This window comes from Musa acuminata, chromosome BXJ1-7 (assembly GCF_036884655.1).
Source record: "Musa acuminata AAA Group cultivar baxijiao chromosome BXJ1-7, Cavendish_Baxijiao_AAA, whole genome shotgun sequence".
NCBI classification, from domain to species: Eukaryota; Viridiplantae; Streptophyta; class Magnoliopsida; order Zingiberales; family Musaceae; genus Musa; species Musa acuminata.
Window position 1 is genome coordinate 10,954,293 of NC_088333.1, and position 14,879 is coordinate 10,969,171.

A 14,879-nucleotide genomic window follows, 5' to 3' on the forward strand; every position below is an offset into this window, starting at 1 on the left:
AATAACATTCGAACATGAAAGATATAACACTTAGAACCAAAGAAGACCACTTGGGTGAAAACTCAAGTGACGATAATGATGATGGTGATAACTTCGCATTTTTTACAAGAAGGTTTAATTTTTTTTTAAAAAGGAACAAAATAAAACAAGACACTAAGAATAAAATTGAACTAAAAAAGGATCAAATAATTTGCTATGAATGTAAAAAGAGGGGGCACTTCAAAAATGAATGTCCTCAAGTGAAAAAGAAGCTATTAAAGGAAAAGAAGACGCTTAAAGCAACTTGGGATGATTCGAGTGCATTCGAAGCTGAGGAGTCAATCAACAATGACGGAGTTGCAAGTTATGCTCTAATGATGCTCAATGACGAGGTAAGTGACTCAATCAAATCTCATTTAGCTTATGATGATTTACTTATTGCTTTCAATGATCTATATGATAAATGTAAGCTAGTTGATAAAAAATATAAGTTGTGAAAAAAGGAGCATGCTTCTGTTGTTTATGAATTTGATAAATTAAAAAATGAGCATGATGATAGTATGCTAGCTTCTTACACTAAGTGTGATGGGATAGATTCACTTAAGAAAGAAAATGTCTTACTACAAGAAATATTAGAAAAAATTAAAATAGGTTATAAGGGTCAAGTTCATAGAAAGGAATGAATTAACTGTGTAAGTTACACTCAACAAAAGCTAACTATCTTTATTAAATGACCAACATTACATATCTCACCTAGAGAAAAATATAATTTTTATAAAAAATATGATCATTTTACTTACAAATATTCATTTAAAAGGGATAGTCCATATAAATTAGTTTGGGTTCCTTAAGGAATCATAAACCACTTAATGATAGATAGATCTATTTAATAGGGATCCAAAGTTAAATAGGTACTTAAAAGAAAATCTCCTTTCTTGTAGACATGATTATAATCGAAAGCTAGGAGCAAAAATAAATTTTTGATAGTGGATGCTCAAGGCTTATAACCGTATATCTAACATACTTCACAAAGTTCACTAGTTGAAACAAAATAATTTTAATTGAAGATGCTTTATGAAATCATACTTGATGATTTTATATTATGCATGAGGATTTGAAGTAACGATAATTTAAAATCTTATATTTTGGAATTATGTGTTATACTTTTGATCTTGATGATTTTTGTGATAAATATTATCTTTCAGTTTTAAATCATGATGCATGGTTTGTGTATGGAATGAATTAAGCTAAAGCATTGGATTTCCCGAATTAATATTATCTTTCAGTTTTAAATCATGATGCATGGTTTGTGCATGGTTTGTGATAAATATTATTTTTGTGTATGGTTTGTGCTAAAGCATACTAAGTATAAAAATGAATTAAGCTAAAGAACCTTAATCATTTTTAATCTTATATGAAACTATCTACATTGCTTCCATTGGATTTCCCGAAAAGTTATTTTGATGATGACTTTAGATTTGTTTTCATATGAGATGATATGTTGGTGTTTACAACTTGAGATGTACCATACATGAAATAATTATTTTGATTCTCAAGAATATTTATCCAAAAAAATCTTGATTCTTTCACCTGATTTTTTTTAATTTATTTCTAAGTATTTCATTAATCATTTTCCTCCGATTCTGCCCCTTATTGATTAAAGAATGTACTTATCCAAATAAACCATGATATATTACTAGACTTCTTGATGTTTATGACTTGAATTGTATTATAATTTTTTTTATATTTATGATTTATATGACCCATGATATGATTGAATTATTGATGTACAAGGGCAAAAAATTGTTGACCTACATATCTTAAAAGTGCTGTGAAACTTGCACTTTTAATAAGCAAAATGTGATGACTTAGAATGCTAAATATAGAATTGGTATCATCCGCTTAAACGTTAGCTTCAATATTATTAGATATTGACTTAAATATTAAATGTTAGCACCATTGCAATGTTAAATATGGCTGCTTAGTTGTTAAAGGTCAAATGTTGAAGTTTGAATGGTTGAAAGATAAAATTTATAGCTTGAAAATGAGCCGAAGGCAGTGCACCAGCGGTAGCACCACTAGACTAACAGTAGCATCGCCAGAACACACTGCCTATAGGCGGTAGCACCACCCAGTTGGCGATACCACTACCTGAAATTGTGCCATATAAAAGAACTTTTATGGTTGGCGGTAGAACCGCACTCAAACTTTCCTCCACCTCTCCTCCACATCTCTAAATCTTTCTCCACTTCTCATTCACCTTGCTCTTCCTCTAGAAACCTAAGAAAAATATTTTTTTTTACAAATCTAAGGATCAATCTCAACCCTCCTGGAGATCACTATAAGGGTAATCCTTAAAACTTTTCTCTTAATTCATTGATTGATCTTGCTTCTTATATGTAGTTCTCTCATTGATAATATATGTAGTTCCATGGCACATAGAAGATCCTCGAGGGACAAAGAAAAGATGAAATTAGATAAAATATTTGATTCTATACTCTTTGATTCCTTTTAACATGTCCTTCAATTGCCAACCTTTGAGTCTAGAAGTGTACATGAGGGAAAATATGTAGATTAGAAGAATTGAGTGGTTTGGAACTAATCGAATGGTTCGCTAACTTACATGTCCTTCCAATTCTTCAAATTAGTGAAACCATTTATCTTAGACTTGTTTGGTTGTTTTATAATAATTTACATGTGGATGAATACAATAGGGTATCTGTTGAATCTCGTATTTTGATGATGAAACTACTTGATATATGTTTATGATTTAATCTGCGTTTTGAGTGACGCAGGATGCTTCGATCAGGATGAGACAATTAAAGCAGGAAAATCATGTTGTGCCGAAGGAACATGTCAGAAGATTGGACGTCGGGCCGGTGGATCGGTCGACGTATCGACAGAAGGCATCGGGCCGTGAACTCGGGCAACGGGCCAAGAAGAGCGGGTATTGTGCCAAGGATATCGGAGTTGCGGAGTCAACTGGCCGATTGGGCAATAGGCTGCAGGAGAGGACGATGCGCCGAAGAATCGGACGAAGCGTCGAGGGACCAATGACATGTCGGACAACTTGGTTAATTGCTTAGGATTAATTGTCTCGATCGAAGTTTTGTTTTGTTGTGCAGGATTAACTATGATAACGATGAAGACATAAAGCGAAACAAAGTGTCGGAGTCAAGCGCGAAGGATTTGTTGCGAGTTCGAGAGTTCGACGGAAGTCCGAAGGTTCGTCGGGAATGCTACCGGAACTAGCCGAGAATGAGTTGGGAGCTTGCCGAAGGGTTTTTCGGAAGCTCGCCGGAAGGTTCGTTGGAAGTTCACGGAGCTCGCCGAGAAAGATCGGAGCTTGCCGACGAAGCTCGTTGAAACTCGCTAAGATCAAATCGTGAAGTCTAGGAGCTTGCCGGGAGTCCGCAGAATGGTTTCCGAGAGTTCATCGGAAGACCGCCGGAAGTTTGCCGGAAGCTCGCCAGAAGAAGTCTTGACTTGCGGACTTTGTAATAGCTTAGAAAATGTCTTTAAATTCATAGTTAGCATGTTAATTAGGGTTAGGATTAGGTGTTAATCCTATAACCCAAGTAGGGGCCAATTAGGCCCAAGTTCGGACTGGTTTGGACCAAGTTTGGAGCCAAACCAAGTGAGCTGGAATAGTGAAAGAGGTGCAACCGCCCCAGCCAAGAGGTGCAACCGCCCAGGGCTCAGTCTCCAAGCGAGACTGGGCGGTGCAACCTCCTCTGTCAAGAGGTAGCACCGCCAGAGCTCAAGTTTCGAGCTCTACCAAGAGGTGCAACCACCGAGCTCGGTCTTCAAGCTCTGACAGAGAGGTGCAACCTCTTTGGACAGGTGATGCATCGCCTGAGCTCGGTCTTCGAGCTCTGGCAGAGAGGTGCATCAGCCTGAGCTCAGTTTCGAGCTCTGCCAGGTGATGCAACCACCGAGCTCAGACTTCGAGCTCTGCCAGGTGATGCAACCACCGAGCTCAGACTTCGAGCTCTGCCAGGCGATGCAACCACTGAGCTCAGTCTTCGAGCTCTGGCAGAGAGGAGCAATCGCCTGAGCTCAGTCTTCGAGCTCTGCCAGGCGGTGCCACCTCTCCAGTCAGGAGGTGCAACCGCCTGATCCCGGAATTCCGGGATTTGATCGTTTTGAGCTCGAAATTTGAATTGGATTGGGGCCTATAAATACCCCACCCATTCAACACTGAAAGGATACAGATCCACACCGAATTCTTGATCTTTTCAGTGATTCTAAGAGCTCAAATTTGTGTAAAGTCCTAAAGTTCTCCTCCTTCTGTTCTTTAAGTCTTGAGTTGTAAAGAGAGGAGAGAAAGGATCTGTAAAGGTTGTCTCCTAAGCCTGTCAAAAGGAGAGAAACTGTAAAAGGGCAGTTAGCCTTCGCCCATTGAAGGAAGGCAGCTAGTTGACGTCGGTGACCTCGTCGGAGGAGGAAGCCAAAAGTGGAGTAGGTCAAGACTGACCGAACCACTCTAAATCTCTGGTTTGCTTTTACCTTGAGCACTTTATCATTACTGCAAACCTCCTACATTGCTACTGCCCTCTGCGCCTTTACGAACGGGTTTCTAAGCTCTGATCTTTCAGAATCTGCATTCAAACGTAAATCGTGTTTTCGTACGATCTTCACACTGCAGTTTACGCTTACATTCGGATTCCATTTATAACTGCAAACTGCTTTCTACATAAAACGCTTTTCAAGGTTCAAAACTGCTTTTAGACGCAAAACTACATTTAGACGTAAAGTTACGTTTAGACGTAAAACTGCGTTTAGACGCAAAACTGTGTTTAGACGTAAAACTGCGTTTAGACGTAAAACTGCGTTTAGACGTAAAATTGCGTTTAGACGTAAAACTGCGTTTAGACGCAAAACTGCGTTTAGACGTAAAACTGTGTTTAGACGTAAAACTGCGTTTAGACGTAAAACTGCGTTTGGACGTAAAACTGAGTTTAGACGCAAACTGCGCTTAGACGCAAACTGCGCTTAGACGCAAACTGTGCGTAGACACAAACTGTGCTTAGACGCAAACTGCGCTTAGACGCAAACTGCACTGTGATTCTGCTTTTATATCGAAATCGTTTTTTTATCGGACGAACGCAGCTTGTGTTTTTAAATTACTGTAAGATTTCCGCTGCACTAATTCACCCCCCCCCTCTTAGTGCTCTCGATCCTAACAATTGGTATCAGAGCGGGGTATTTCTCATTTCGGATTTACACCCGAGAGAAATGACTTTTCAAGAGGGTTGTTCGGTCTTTCGTCCACCGTTCTTTAACGGATTGGACTACACTTATTGGAAAACTCGAATGAGAGTTTTCTTAATTTCTCTAAATCTGGATTTATGGAATATCATTGAAAACGGTTTTCAACTTCCCTCCAAACCGATGAACGAATGGTCGGATTTGGAGAAGAAGAATTTTTCTTTAAACGCAAAGGCTATGAATGCCTTATTTTGCGCATTGGACAAAAATGAGTTCAATCGAATTTCTACGTGTGAAACGGCTTTCGATATTTGGCGCACTCTTGAAATCACGCACGAGGGAACTAGTAGAGTCAAAGACTCGAAAGTTAATATTTTACTGCTTGATTTCGAGCTTTTTCATATGAAACCAAGCGAAACCATTGTTGACATGTACACCCGATTTACGGATGTCGTCAATGGTTTGAAATCACTTGGTAAAAGCTTTTCGGATTTTGAACTCGTTAACAAAGTTTTGCGCTCACTTTCTAAAACTTGGGATTCAAAAGTAACTACTATTCAAGAATCGAAAAACTTGAACCAATTTCCACTTGAAGAACTAATTGGTTCATTGATCACATATGAAATGACGTGCAATGCACGTGAAGAACTTGAGAACCACCTTCCAAAGAACAGGAAGGATTTGGGACATAGAACATTTGAAGACCACTCGAGCATAAGCTCAAGTGATGGTGAACTTAAACTACAAATGAAACGAAAATTAAAAAGCAAAAAGAATGGAACTACTTGCTTTAAACGCAAGAAGAAGAACAAAAATTGGGATGAATCGAGCTCATCTGAAGACGAGAAAGTCAACAAAAGCGAGGGGGCAAACTACGCCTTACTAGCCTACGACATTGAGGTAATTAAAATGCCTTTGGTTTATTTTGAAATTACTTGATGCTTTCATGATATATTTTCTTTTTTAGTTTAGAATTAATTTTCTTGAAAATTACATGTTTAAAAATAAAAATACAAAAATTATGATCATGCTGATAATTTCGAAAATAATATTGCATATTTTATGATAAACAAACAAAATGATTTTGATCATGGTTAAGAAGTAATAATGTGTATCATGTTTGATTAACATTGTTGAATGAAATCACGTTTGATTTAAAGTAATGCATAAAGATGTAATATGAAATGGTTATTAACAATCTTATGCATGTGATTTTAAGTTATCCATGATCATGAGCTTGTTTGATCTTCTTGACTTAATTTCAAGATCTATAGCAAAAATCATGTTTGAATATATGAAAGTGTTAATTTCATTTTCGGATTCACTTAACAATTGGTATCCTAACAATCAGATTTTCTCATACACTTATGAAAAATATTTTTCTAAAATGGATTTGATGAAATGATTCCTGCTTATAAATTCCATCTTGAAATATGAATGATAGTGTTTTTTTGCTTACAAAGATTTGTTTCACGTTCATATCTCCTATGATTCATGTGCAGAAAAAGAATCTCTTAAAAAATACTTTTCCCATCTGATCGAGATTAATGATTTCATGATATTTTATGAATCTCGAAATTAATTTTAATGACTTGATTATGAACTTCAAGTTAATAATTTAATTTGAATAAGTTTTATCTAAATCATAATCTTGATCTTGCAAAATTGAAGTCACAAATAATATCTCATGGTATTCATGAATTGATACTCACAATATGAAAGCATTGATATTCATGACTTGAATTGGATTGAAACATTGTATGCTTAATTTAATCATTCTCCTATGTTTCAAAGATTCCTTAAATGCCTTATGTGATGATTGAAAACTAATCTGCTTTATGATGAATTACGAATCATGACTTGATCTATGATATAAATGCCTTGAAATGATTGAAATATTTAACACTTTTATGCTCTACCCCCTATTTTCTTCTTGTTTTCAATGATAAAATGGGGAGAAGTTTTGATCATGCATGGTAGGATATAATTTGACAAAATTGATACCATCATGATATGAAACATTTATGATGTACAATTATGCATGCAATACTTGTGCTTTCTAATTATGATGTGATGTATTGCATATCATGATTTAAAATGCTATGAGTGCCAAGTTACACATTTTGAGAAGAAATTGTTATATTGAAATATTAATGTAATTATGAATGGTGATATGATATCATGCATGTAATACTTCAATTTATGATAATGATGCATGCAATGATAAAATATTCATGATGAAAAATTGTCTTGACATTCATAACTTGATTATCCATCATTTGTCATGATTTTGAAATCGTTCTAAAAGGAAAAGAGAACTACAAAACTGTATTCTCTCTTTCTTTTTTACAATGACAAAGGGGGAGATAGCTAGCTTGTACAAGTCAAGAAGATGCAAAAACTTGATTGCGAGCTTGCCTATTTTAAGAAGCAAAGATTGCTAACTTGCTTATTTCAAGAAGAAAAATTGTCTTCTTGAACATCACTATCTTGAATATCTCAAGAAGCAAAACTTGCAATTTGCACATTGTAATAGGAAGCAAGAATCATGAGCTTACACAAGAAATTTATCTTGCATTTGCTTTCGAAATTTTTGCTAGCTTGCATAATATAGAACTTGCTATCTTGAACATTACCAAAAGTGCTATCTTATATGCTATAAAACTTGCATATCTAAAACTTGATAGCATGAATGTTCTAAGCATGATGTAACATTTGCTAAAACTTCTAGCTCCAAGATTGCATGATGATAAAACTTGATATTATAATTTTCATGCAAAGAGTTGAACCAATATCACACACAAACACTTGATTGTGATACTTCTCCTTTTTGTTGATGACAAAGGGGGAGAAGTATGTTGATGAAAGTATGTTGATGACATGACATGTGATGCATAAGTTTATGCATATGTTCATTTTGACGTATTGCAAGTATTCATGATGAATATTGCAATGACTTGAATTCAGTTTGAATTCAAGGTTCTATCAATATGGCATATTGATAGGGGGAGTTTGTTTAAACTCCGGGAGTTAAGTTTAACTCCGTCATCAAGTGGTTGTCATCATCAAAAAGGGGGAGATTGTTGAATCTCGTATTTTGATGATGAAACTACTTGATATATGTTTATGATTTAATCTGCGTTTTGAGTGACGCAGGATGCTTCGATCAGGATGAGACAATTAAAGCAGGAAAATCATGTTGTGCCGAAGGAACATGTCAGAAGATTGGACGTCGGGCCGGTGGATCGGTCGACGTATCGACAGAAGGCTTCGGGCCGTGAACTCGGGCATCGGGCCAAGAAGAGCGGGTATTGTGCCAAGGATATCGGAGTTGCGGAGTCAACTGGCCGATTGGGCAATAGGCTGCAGGAGAGGACGATGCGCCGAAGAATCGGACGAAGCGTCGAGGGACCAATGACATGTCGGACAACTTGGTTAATTGCTTAGGATTAATTGTCTCGATCGAAGTTTTGTTTTGTTGTGCAGGATTAACTATGATAACGATGAAGACATAAAGCGAAACAAAGTGTCGGAGTCAAGCGCGAAGGATTTGTTGCGAGTTCGAGAGTTCGACGGAAGTCCGAAGGTTCGTCGGGAATGCTACCGGAACTAGCCGAGAATGAGTTGGGAGCTTGCCGAAGGGTTTTTCGGAAGCTCGCCGGAAGGTTCGTTGGAAGTTCACGGAGCTCGCCGAGAAAGATCGGAGCTTGCCGACGAAGCTCGTTGAAACTCGCTAAGATCAAATCGTGAAGTCTAGGAGCTTGCCGGGAGTCCGCAGAATGGTTTCCGAGAGTTCATCGGAAGACCGCCGGAAGTTTGCCGGAAGCTCGCCAGAAGAAGTCTTGACTTGCGGACTTTGTAATAGCTTAGAAAATGTCTTTAAATTCATAGTTAGCATGTTAATTAGGGTTAGGATTAGGTGTTAATCCTATAACCCAAGTAGGGGCCAATTAGGCCCAAGTTCGGACTGGTTTGGACCAAGTTTGGAGCCAAACCAAGTGAGCTGGAATAGTGAAAGAGGTGCAACCGCCCCAGCCAAGAGGTGCAACCGCCCAGGCTATGTCTCCCAGCGAGATTGGGCGGTGCAACCGCCCCAGCCAAGAGGTGCAACCACCCAGGGCTCAGTCTCCAAGCGAGACTGGGCGGTGCAACCTCCTCTGTCAAGAGGTAGCACCGCCAGAGCTCAAGTTTCGAGCTCTGCCAAGAGGTGCAACCACCGAGCTCGGTCTTCAAGCTCTGACAGAGAGGTGCAACCTCTTTGGACAGGTGATGCATCGCCTGAGCTCGGTCTTCGAGCTCTGGCAGAGAGGTGCATCAGCCTGAGCTCAGTTTCGAGCTCTGCCAGGTGATGCAACCACCGAGCTCAGACTTCGAGCTCTGCCAGGTGATGCAACCACCGAGCTCAGACTTCGAGCTCTGCCAGGCGATGCAACCACTGAGCTCAGTCTTCGAGCTCTGGCAGAGAGGAGCAATCGCCTGAGCTCAGTCTTCGAGCTCTGCCAGGCGGTGCCACCTCTCCAGTCAGGAGGTGCAACCGCCTGATCTCGGAATTCCGGGATTTGATCGTTTTGAGCTCGAAATTTGAATTGGATTGGGGCCTATAAATACCCCACCCATTCAACACTGAAAGGATACAGATCCACACCGAATTCTTGATCTTTTCAGTGATTCTAAGAGCTCAAATTTGTGTAAAGTCCTAAAGTTCTCCTCCTTCTGTTCTTTAAGTCTTGAGTTGTAAAGAGAGGAGAGAAAGGATCTGTAAAGGTTGTCTCCTAAGCCTGTCAAAAGGAGAGAAACTGTAAAAGGGCAGTTAGCCTTCGCCCATTGAAGGAAGGCAGCTAGTTGACGTCGGTGACCTCGTCGGAGGAGGAAGCCAAAAGTGGAGTAGGTCAAGACTGACCGAACCACTCTAAATCTCTGGTTTGCTTTTACCTTGAGCACTTTATCATTACTGCAAACCTCCTACATTGCTACTGCCCTCTGCGCCTTTACAAACGGGTTTCTAAGCTCTGATCTTTCAGAATCTGCATTCAAACGTAAATCGTGTTTTCGTACGATCTTCACACTGCAGTTTACGCTTACATTCGGATTCCATTTATAACTGCAAACTGCTTTCTACGTAAAACGCTTTTCAAGGTTCAAAACTGCTTTTAGACGTAAAACTACATTTAGACGTAAAGTTACGTTTAGACGTAAAACTGCGTTTAGACGCAAAACTGTGTTTAGACGTAAAACTGCGTTTAGACGTAAAACTACGTTTAGACGTAAAATTGCGTTTAGACGCAAAACTGCGTTTAGACGCAAAACTGCGTTTAGACGTAAAACTGCGTTTAGACGTAAAACTACGTTTGGACGTAAAACTGAGTTTAGACGCAAACTGCGCTTAGACGCAAACTGTGCGTAGACACAAACTGTGCTTAGACGCAAACTGCGCTTAGACGCAAAACTGCGCTTAGACGCAAACTGCACTGTGATTCTGCTTTTATATCGAAATCGTTTTTTTATCGGACGAACGCAGCTTGTGTTTTTAAATTACTGTAAGATTTCCGCTGCACTAATTCAAACCCCCCCCTCTTAGTGCTCTCGATCCTAACAGTATCCACTTATCTTTTAGGGTATCACATACCCATTATAGATAGTGTAATTTATAACTTTATAGGAATTCTTAAGAAAAGAAGAGGTTGCTATTTTAGAGGAAAATATGACATAGAATCGATTGAGATTACATATTCTAAGGCTTTGTACTATTTTTAGAAACCTAGATTTATTTATTGTTCCAAGAAGTTGTGAACATTTGTTACCTTTCAACACAAAGTTGCTTCATCACGTCATGATAAATATTCTACTTCCAAAATAACACCATTATGATAAAGTTAGTCAAATAAAATTAGGAACAATGTATTGGATTATAATAGAACATGATAACTATTTTGGATATATGATATGACAAAACATGATTGAACTATCAACAAAAGATATGATGCTTCCATATGGTGGCTTGATTACTAGACTAATATATGCACATGACATAGTTATTCCATTAGATGAAGAAACTATGAAACTAGATAGATTTAATGGCATCAATAGAAACCTATTAAGAAGATTAAGATATATAATAAGAAATAGTATTTGGACTAGATTACCTAGGAGAACTGATCCTCCCCCACCTGAACCAAAACCAGAAACACCTATATATAGGGAAAGTCAATCTCCTCGTACTAGTTCCTTCGAGGCATCATCTCCAACGGAGCCAACACCCTTTGCATTTGTCGATTCCATAGTGACACGATTGGATCGAATTGAACTACGTCAAGATCAAATCTTAATTGAGATACAACAAATTCATCGATAACTTGACATCTTTAATACGCAGTTTAATATTTTACTTAGGCATTTTGGTTTACCACCACCTGAATAGCTTATATATTTCTTCTTTCTTTTTGTTGATGAAGGAGAAAACTCAAAAGTACCATGATGTGTTATACTCCTTATCCTTACACTCTATAATGTACTTTTTGACGTTATGTGCTTTTCAATATTATGATAGATGTCGTGATGATATTATGATTATATGCAACATTCTAAGAATTAGGCATGTTAAATCTTCCAAATGCATAAGTTCCTCTTATACCTTTTTCGGATTTCTTATTTTTTCGTAACTTGAGTTTTCTTTTTTAATCGAGATCATTTTTTTTGTTCCTTCTTCTTGTAATTCACAAAAGAAGAGTTTTTATTCATGGACTTTTGGTATGTGATGATCATTTCCTATGAATCATTATTCATTCTATTTACAAGAATAGGGATTTGATTCATGAATTTTTAGTATATGCATTTGATCTTTTATGTGATGAATCCTTTCTCTTTACATAAGTAGAAGTTTGATTCATGGACTTTTGGTTGATTTTTCTTGTGATGAATGAATTCCTCCTTTCTTCTTCTTCTACTTATTCTTCTTCTTTTCATGGCAAAAAGAAGAAAGAAACTTACTAGCATATCAAGAAAAGCAAAAATGCTAGCTTGCACATCTTAAGAAGAACTAAAAAGTACTTGCACAACTAAAGAAAAGTGCTAGCTTGCCCATTTGGAGAAGCAAAAGTAGTTATCTTAGTTTTTGCTTAACTTTTTATTTTACAAATTTGCTAGTTTGCATAAATGGGTGTAAAACTTACTTACATAGTTTAAAATACTTACATAAATTATTGAATGATTCTCCTTTTTATTGATTACAAAGGGGGAGAAATGATGAATATTTGAAATCATAATGTTGTATTTGGTATTATGCATGAAGGAATAAATGGTTAAAAAATGCTTTCGTACCATGTACGTTATACCCAAAATGAATGAAAATATGAATGCTTTGATATCATGTATGTTATGTCCAAAATAATTGAAAATATGAATGCTTTGGTATCATGGATGTTGTGTCCAAAATAATGTTAATTTTAGTATCATGCATGAAGTGATGAATGCTTTAGTATCATGTAGGTTATACCCAAAGTAATGTTGATTTGTTATAAAGTGATGAAATTGTGCATGATTTGATGGCTTGAAACTATAATGATGCACAATATATGAAATTTTGATATATTGCATTCATCGAAATTGTTTCACTTGAATTCAAAGGTTATGATTTCTTTTGAATTCAAATTTGCCTTATCTCAATATTGCATATAGATAAGGTTAACTCCATTATCAATTAGTTGTCATCATAAAAAAGAAGGAGATTGTTGAATCTCGAATTTTGATGATGAAATCAATTGATGAATTAATAATCTAATCTATATGTTGAGATAAGTGATGTAGGACTAACTATAATCGTAAGATAGGCAAAACGATTAAAGAAGAATTCAATGTTGGGCTAGAGTCAATGATTGGGCATCGGGCCGGAGGAATCGAGTGATACACCAAAGGATCGAATGATATAGTGAAAGATTATTGGAAGTTCACCGAAAGCTTATCGAAAGTTCACCGGAAGTTAGCTGAAAACTCACCGGAATATCGTTGGGAGTTCACCGGAAGTTCACCGAGAGTTTGGTTGAACAATTGACATGCCAGACAATTTAGATTCCTTGTATCGTAATTATTTTAGCCTTAACTATCATAGTTAGGACTTTAATTTAAGTTAGTTTTGGGACAAATCATACTAACTTAATTAAGGGCCAACTAGGCTCTAAACAGGGCTGAATTGAGCCGGTTGGATGGCCCATGCAGCCACTTAGAGCCACATCAGGCGATGGCATTGCCCAAACTGGGCTCAGCCTCTCAAATGGTCTGGATGATGGTACCGCTAGCAGTTAATGCTGCAAGACGATGGTACCACCAGGTCAGGTAGTGATACTGCTAGAGCCCGGTCTCCAAGGCTCTGTCAAGTGGTCGTACCACTTAGACTAGGCGGTGGTACCACCCAGTGTCGGTGGTAGCACCCAATACTAGCAGTGGTACTGCTAGTAACCTAAAAACCTAGAATGAGATACTTTTTGGCTCCACTTTTTAAGCTGTTAGGGTCTATAAATACTCTACTCTTTTCTGCGTAAAAAAACACAAAATATGTGAATAAAAGTCTTAAAATTTTAGTTGTAAAAGTATTAAAAAAGTGCTAAGTGTTATTCTCCTCCTTTAGCTTTGTGATCAATCTAAGAGAGGTGTGAGGCTTACAAAAGGTTATCTTCTAAATCTGTAAAAAGGAGAAAGAGTTGTAAAAGGATAGTTGATCTTTGCCCTTTGAAGGAAGTCTAATAGTGGATGCCGATGGCCTCAATGGAGGAGGAATCGAGAATTGATGTAAATCACGACGACCAAACTACTATAAAATTGGTGTGCACTTTCTCGTTGCTCTTCGTTACTATTGTTTTCTGCCTTAATTACTTATCACTCTTATTCTAAGTCAAGCATACTTTTAATATCTTTTCCGATATATTTTTATCAAATCAAAAGTTTCAAATCGACTTAATTTTTGTGATAACACTAATTCACCCCCTCCTTCTTCTAAGTGTCATTCATGATCCTAACCGTATATTTAATATATTTTTGAAGATCTACCAAATAAGAGAGATATTACTCTTGTTGAAGTGTTTTAGAATAATATCGGATATTCTTTATGAAAATTATATTATATATATATATATATATATATATAATTATTATTATTATGATGTGATGAAGCCTGCTCGACAAACAACTATAATATTATGGCTCCATGGAGACTTGAAAATATAACTAATGCTTATCATATCTAAAGAAGAGTTAAGGATGTCTATCACACTCTAAATACACATCTTCCATACAGAGGAATCCCTAAAGGGGGGATTTTGGGCTCCTCAAATATTTTAAAAATATAAATTTAATAGCTTGGCACCAATCGAAAAGTAGATTGATACGATGTTTATGGAAATGACAATCATTATGATGTTTCCAAATCAACCAAAGAAAGTTTGTAATAAAATTTTTAAGAAACTTGAGTTATCTAAATCTTGGCCTTCACCATTAGCCTAATCAAAAAAATTGATGGAAACAATAGTTAAGTTTTGATTGGATAGAAAGTGAAAAACAAATAGAAAAAGATATGAATAGGAGAGTCTGAATGTAATCTACAAACATGATATTTAGAAATTTGTGTATTATAAATCTAATTGTCTAAGTGGAGATAGATAGCTTATATGCTAAATTAGTTTCAAGAAAAATTTTCACTG